The sequence below is a fragment of the Sinocyclocheilus anshuiensis genome, unplaced genomic scaffold (genome assembly GCF_001515605.1).
Source record: "Sinocyclocheilus anshuiensis isolate Anshui unplaced genomic scaffold, SAMN03320099.WGS_v1.1 scaffold1137, whole genome shotgun sequence".
Classification (NCBI taxonomy): domain Eukaryota; kingdom Metazoa; phylum Chordata; class Actinopteri; order Cypriniformes; family Cyprinidae; genus Sinocyclocheilus; species Sinocyclocheilus anshuiensis.
The window spans coordinates 93,736-101,115 of record NW_015558597.1 but is presented as its reverse complement, the minus strand read 5'-3'; the positions used below and the strand labels follow the sequence as shown (position 1 = coordinate 101,115).

At 35.7% G+C, this 7,380-nt stretch overlaps 1 pseudogene; it reads left to right on the top strand.

Annotated features, from left to right (window-relative positions):
- Window positions 1–7,380, top strand: part of LOC107680053 (cadherin-like protein 26) — a 33,316-nt pseudogene that overhangs the window by 25,103 nt on the left and 833 nt on the right.

Sequence of the window (7,380 nt, the reverse complement as noted above, 5' to 3'; positions counted from 1 at the left end):
GCTCCTGCCTCCTCCACCGCTGTCGTCTGGCAGACCCTCTGCTCCCCCCAGATCCTCGGCATCCCCCTGGCTCGTTGGCTTTCCGTCTCCACCTTGGGCTCCTCCACCACCTGCTCCGCCGCCATTGGTCGGCCCCCTGGAGTCGGCGGCCATTCCTCCTCCATGGCTCCTCCCTCTGTCAGCTCCACCGTGGGCCGTCATTATGGCTGTGGCCTGGGTCCAGCTGGACTCCTCCTGCTTCAAGCCCCTCCTTTCTCCTCCCTGGCTCCTCCCTCCATCGTCTCCTCCCTGGACTCTGTCTGCCAGCCCCCTCCCGGGTGTCCGTCCTCCTCCTGAGCCTCCTCCCAAACTCCCACCCATGCCTCCCTCTGTTGTTGTTACGGTGTGAGGACGCACCTTCCGAGAGGGGCGATATGTCAGACTTTTGGGGAAACTTATTGTAATAAAAAATAAATTAAAGTTGTTCAAATAAATATTTCCAGCCCATAGATGATTATTCAAAAATTAACTAGATTGATTTTCTTAAACAAGTCATATCCTCTCTGATTGAGTGCAATGACTGAATAGCATTACACTGTATACAGAAATGGGAGGTTAATCATAATAAATATAATGCAAAATATATATTAAAAATAAATTTAAATCAGTCTGATTATTCCTCTGGGAGTAACTTGAGCAGTGTGCTGCTATTCATTAATCTCCTGACTAGAAACCGCGGCAGCGCTGACAATCACGTCGATCAGATAATGTTACACATTCAAATGAAATTCAGAATGCGAGTGCATGTCTTTGGCAAGAGTACCTCACCAGCTGTGGCCATGTACGGGCTCAAGAAAGCTGCCCTGGAAGGAGAGAAGGATCATGGTTCGGAGGCACGACAGTTAATTGAGAGGAACTTATATGTTGATGATGCCCCGCTATCCCTTCCTACAGAACAAGAAGCCAGCACACTCCTCAGAAATGCCCAAACTATGCTAGCTGCGTCAAATCTTCACCTACATAAGATAGCCTAAAACAAAGTAGAAGTGATAAAAGCATTTCCTTAAAACGACTTAGCAAAGAACATGAAGGAATTGGACCTTGCTGCTGACTTTCCATGTGCAGAGAAGTTTAGGAGTTAGCTGGGATGTTTGAAAAGATGTTTTCACGTTTCAGGTGTCAAATGATCAGAAACCCTACACAAGACGTGGAGTCTTTTCTACAATTGACAGCCTGTTTGATCCATATGGATTTGCAGCACCTGTAATCATTAAAGTTAGATCTTTGCTCAGAGAGCTCACCATGGAGGCATTTGACTGGGATTATCCTCTGTCAGAACAGATGTTCAAAAAATGGAAATCATGGAGAGATTCATTGGAAGAACTGGAAAAAAATGACCATCTCCAGAGCATAGGAGAACACATTTCCAGGAGAAATGTGTTTAATGAATTATTAATTTAACCAACGTTTAAATCATGAACTGCTAAAAAATGAATGCGGTTAACAAAATCATTGTTAGAAAAACATATGCAGTTACCGTACTGTACGAATAAAAAACAACATAATTACATAAACCGTGAACATACAAGGCGAATTAACGCATAAATGCAAAGCATAAATCTTTATTCAGATTTCATGAGCACTTTGTCATTTGAAAAGCATATGTTGTGGATTTGTCCGTCTGATGTTCATCATGTTTATCTGATATTCGCTACGGTAATGTATAGGACACATAACTTTTTAATACGCAGGGGAAATTCCCGACATTCCCGACGGTTTCACTTTTATGACATCATGAGCAATCCAGTTCTCTATTATAGATCAGTGGTTCTGACTGGTGACGCGGTGCGCAATGCAACCCGATCTCATGAAAGTGCGTATAAATAGTACGCCAAATAAAAACTAAAACTCGTGGTATTGATACGCAAAAATGGACTTTGGCGTGTATATGCTACGCGATGGGTAGGTTTAGGGTTGTGGGGTAGATGCGCATCATATGTACCTGAAAACTGCGTATCATATGCACGCCAAAGTCCATTTTTGCATATCAATACCACGAGTTTTCGTTTTTATTTGGCGTACTATTTATACGCATTTTCATGAGACCGGGTTCCGCAATGACAGTTGGGTGACTTTCCCTCTCCACTTCCTGTGAAGTGATGCATCGATGTTCCCTTATTTAGTTTTTATGTTTAATTTGTATTCAGTTTGCTGAATTTATTGTTTATAAAGCTGTGAAAGAACTATAAATCACAAATGAGACATTATTGTGTTCTTAGAGATTGCTATAGCTTCACTATACTTCTCCATTCTGTAGTTGCACTCTGTTTCAACATACTCAACGTGGTGTGGAATGAAGCGGCATTCTCCCACAAGTCTACGTGTTGGAAAGAGTTTATCTATCTGTCTAACTTCGGGAAGATAGACACCAAAGTGAGGGCAGAATAATATCAAACATACAAAAAGTAGATCTTGAATTATATTTCCCATAAAAAATATCTATCAAGTTGAGTCCTCACTTTGGGTCAGCTCTTTGAGGGTTTTTTTGTATTTCTGAATAATTCTGCGGCATCTTTAACTCTGAGGAACCCTTTCTTATTACATGATCATTGTGGGTATCACAGTAGGACACACAGTCCTGGAAGATTGATATTTTCTCATATGTGACCCTGGACCACAAAACCATCATCTGAAAGCTGAATAAATAAGCTTTCCATTGATGTATGGTTTGTTGGGATAGGACAATATTTGGCTGAGATACAACTATTTGAAAATCTGGAATCTGAGGGTGCAAAAAAATCTAAATATTGAGAAAATCGCCTTTAAAGTTGTCCAAATGAAGTTCTTAGCAATGCATATTACTAATCAAAAATTACGTTTTGATATATATTTACGGTAGGAAATTTACAAAATATCTTCATGGAACATGATATTTACTTAATATCCTAATGATTTTTGGCATAAAAGAAAAATCGCTAATTTTGACCCATACAATGTATTTTTGGCTATTGCTACAAATATACCCCAGCGACTTAAGACTGGTTTTGTGCTCCAGGGTCACATATTTTATACAAACAGTCTTGAAGTCTCTGCGGTCATAGCTTTAACATGTCAGCTCCATCATCCCAGTGTAATAGTTTCTGTAAATAGTTGTGGAATAAATCTTGACATTTTTGTTATGATTATTAATGCAGCTACAACTGAAGAAAAAAATTGCTCCACTGTACCACATGTGGTTAAAGTGGTAAAATATTCAATTTTGTCAACTCCATCGGATGTCAGCTCCATCAAGATTGATGTCTGATGGTGTTGAATTGTAAGCTGATGGTGTTGACAAATACTCACAAAACTCTTTATATAGTGATATAATATATGTTTTGCATATGGGGAATTATTCTAATGTTGTTTTTTGATTTTATTTACATACATATTTGGCCTGATTTACATGCCTCATGCAGGTCAGGCACAAATACAATTTCATAACTGATGGGGTTCAAAGACAGGCTACAGAAAATTTGGATTCATATTAGGAACATTTCTGTTGCTGCTACAGGGTGGCATATAATATTGTTACTGGAGCTACTGGAGACACAGATTGAGATATTCACTAGAAGGATTACTGTACTAAAAATGTTTAAAATTAGTTAATTGTCTTAATTTGTTGTCTTGTCAATCAGTTGTTGTAACTTCAGTTGGACCTTTGTCAACTCCGTCGTTTTTTGTCAACTTTTGACAATTTATTGTTTTAAAATAGTAAAACGTGTATCTATTTGACCACTTCCGCTCCTTTCCTGAAGACCATTATTACATAATTGAAGACTTTACACTGTTATTGGGTGGATCAAATTAAAAGATCATGCTTTTTAATGCGTCTGACAGAGTTGATACAAATTAAGTTATGAAGTGAAAAAATGTAAATTTTTAGAAAAACCTGTTCCCTTACATGGTTCATTAGCTGAGACGTTTCTCTACAAATATATACACTTATAAATGTATCATCAAATAATAAAAACTCGCATTTTAAAACATGTTTTGTCCATTCTCAAGTGTGTGTGTGTGTGTGTGTGTGTGTGTGTGTGTGTGTGTGTGTGTGTATATATTAATTTCTAATGCTAATTTCTAACCTAACTGTTGTGATTTTAACTGTTAAGTAACAACAGGATTTGAAAGAAAGTGATGTAAAATAACAAGCTACTGACAGATTGCATGTTACTGTTGTTCCAGCCTGAGTACCTGTTTACTGATGGATACTGGAAGGGTGAAAACGGTATGCAGAGAAACCCTGCAGGGGTGAGTATCAAATCAAGGAAATGTGCTGACTGCCAAGAATGAACCCGACATCATTCTGCTGACATTTATGGAAAAACTGACTATAAGCTGTGGTTCAACGTCCACAGCACACTTTTTTAACAAATCTGCAAAATGGTTAAATATGGTTAAAATATATATATATACATATATATATATCAACATTTTTAACCCCATGAAACATGTTCTGGTGGACATGTTCAAAACTGTGAGACATTTTCCACCCTTGTTCTTCTAACTATCACAGGGTGGAAATGTAAAGGTTGAATTACTGGTAGATCTGTGATGTGGTGATGTTGTGATATTGTACTAGTGTACTTATAAAGATGATAAGATAAAGTGCATCAAAAATATTTAAAATCAAAAGGAGTGTTGAAACTTGTTGGCTTTTCCTAGTTATTTCACTTAAATTGTGACTGATAATGAAAACAGCAAGCATGAAGGTCCACCCCTAAACATAACCATCAGCAGGGCGCAGGCAGATCGTACAAAAATGTACAAATGAGATTTTACAAATTCATACAAATTAGCCACCAATTCCATTAGATTGCATTGTTTTTTTCTATTCAGAACACTACAACTCTTAATACAAATATATATATATATATATATATATATATATATATATATAATCGTGGTCATATGTCACATTGTTATTTGGTGATGTGGAATATTGTCTGATTTATGCTTTCTCTTACAGTATGGCGTTCAGTACAGCTTCCAGGAAATGTCCAGTGGTGGAGGAGTGATGAACATGGTGAGTGACGGCATCCATCAAACAGAGACAAACGGCTGTAACACCTGAGGGAGACTGGGAGGGGAAGAGCTGTAAAAAACAATAACAACAAAATTTTGGATTTTGCCTAAGGTGTTTCTTGAAATGTGTTCCTGCTTCAGAGCAGTATTTGAAATGTTCTTACATACACAGTAGAGTCGGCTTCACATGTCTGAGACCACATAGTGATCTGGAAATCAATAGAGAGTTTAGGTGTAAAGTGAAGAAGTTATTATCATTCTGCACTATTTCTATTGTTAATCAAATGTAAATGCATGGTAGATTTACTTGCTTACATTTATTGAACATACTGTACATCTATCTGGACTGGTTTATGCAGTCCACTGCATCGAGTTTGTCAGTGTGTCTGAGGTTGGTTTAGGAGCCATTCACTCAGGACATGTTCTTATTCTGTGTGCAATACTTCTTAACTGCTGGTTTTTAAGAGGATTTTTAGTTGTAGAACATGTCTAGAGGCCACATTGTTTGTCTCTAAATGCAAGCTTGTTTGAACTGCTCACATAGTCTGTGTTGTCTTAAGTAAGCGTGCTTTGGCAAAACCTTGCAAAAATATGAAGCTGGTACTTCAAGTGGAGAAATATGATACTAAAAAAATATGATACAGAAAATATAATTAGCTCAGTTTAAAACAATAGAAGTCCCCACAAAGATAATACAAAACAAATGAGTGTGTTATACACTACTGTTCAAAAGTTTGGGGTCAGGTTTTTTGTTTTTGAAAGAAGTCTCTTATGTTCATCAAGGCTGCTTTTATTTGATTAAAAATACAGTTTATAAAAGATAATAATTTATTCCTGTGATCAAAGCCGAATTTACAGCACCATTACTCCAGTCTTCAGTGTCACATGATCCTCATGTCACTTGATAATCATTCTAATATGTGACAGTCGCTGGGGTATATTTGTAGCAATAGCCCAAAATACATTGTATGGGGCAAAATTAATGATTTTTGTTTTATGCCAAAAATCATTAGGATATTAAGTAAAGATCATGTTCCATGAAGATATTTTCTAAATTTCCTACTGTAAATATATCAAAACTTAATTTTTGATTAGTAATATGCATTGCTAAGAACTTCATTTGGACAACTTTAAAGGCAATTTTCTCAATATTTTGATTTGTTTTCACCCTCAGATTCCAGATTTTCAAATATTTGTATGTCGACCAAATATTGTCCTTTCCTAACAAACCTTACATCAATGTAAAGCTTATTTATTCAGCTTTCGGATGATGTATAAATCTCAATTTTGAAAAATCGATCCTTATGACTGGTTTTGTGGTCCAGGGTCACATATGATCACATAAAAAAAATGTATTGATACATTTTTATTATTGTTGTTACTTTAATTGAAGGCATCCTTGCTGAATAAAAGTATTATTATTTTTTTTTTTTTAATTGTACTGACCCAAAAATTTTAAATAGCCTAGTAGTGTATATACAGTAAAAGTGTTATATATGATTATGATGGATATTTAATAATGTGGTTGTCCCCCCCCCCCCTCTTTTTCTAAAGCCACATCACAACATGTCAATGGTTCGAAGGGAAAAGGAAAGCTTTAGGGTAAGCTCTTCAAATAATTCATATAAATAAAAGAAAAAAGATGGATTTTAAGAAAGCATCCTCAAACACTAATCAACTATAAAAGTACTGAAACTTTTTAGAACATTTTCATTGTAGAAATATCCAAAAGTGTTCAATACAGAGATAACAACTGCAATTAAATAAATCATCTAAATGAAATATCACACTTGTTTTTAAGAATGAAAGCCGCCAGATGTCCCGCACACACAGCATGGCTCGAACAGAAAGGAACCTGTCTGAGCAGAGTTGATTTAACTCTGGGGATTTTGCTGTGTACACAAAACACCTGACTGGCATGATTTTAAACAAACCCGGAGTAAATATGAGAGAGAGAGAGAGACAACTATTATAATAATAATTGTCTAATTTTCAGGTATAATTTATACTTATATAAATATATGCATGAACATACTATACAAAAGTGCAGTTAATGTCAATTGAAGATTTTAAAAAAATATTAAATATACATATTATGTATATTAAATCATGTTTTTAGTGTATTTAACATGTATTTATACAGTATATACTTAAAGTATGACAAAATATTATTGAAACTGATTTAAAATGTACTTTAAACTTTTTTAAACTTTAAACTTAAAAGTGTACTTAAGTGTGGTCACAGCCTTTTATTTGATTAATATTACATTATCTGCAAGTACAGTTTTTCAAAATATACTTATTTTATATTATAAACTTTTTACTTCTTAATAACCT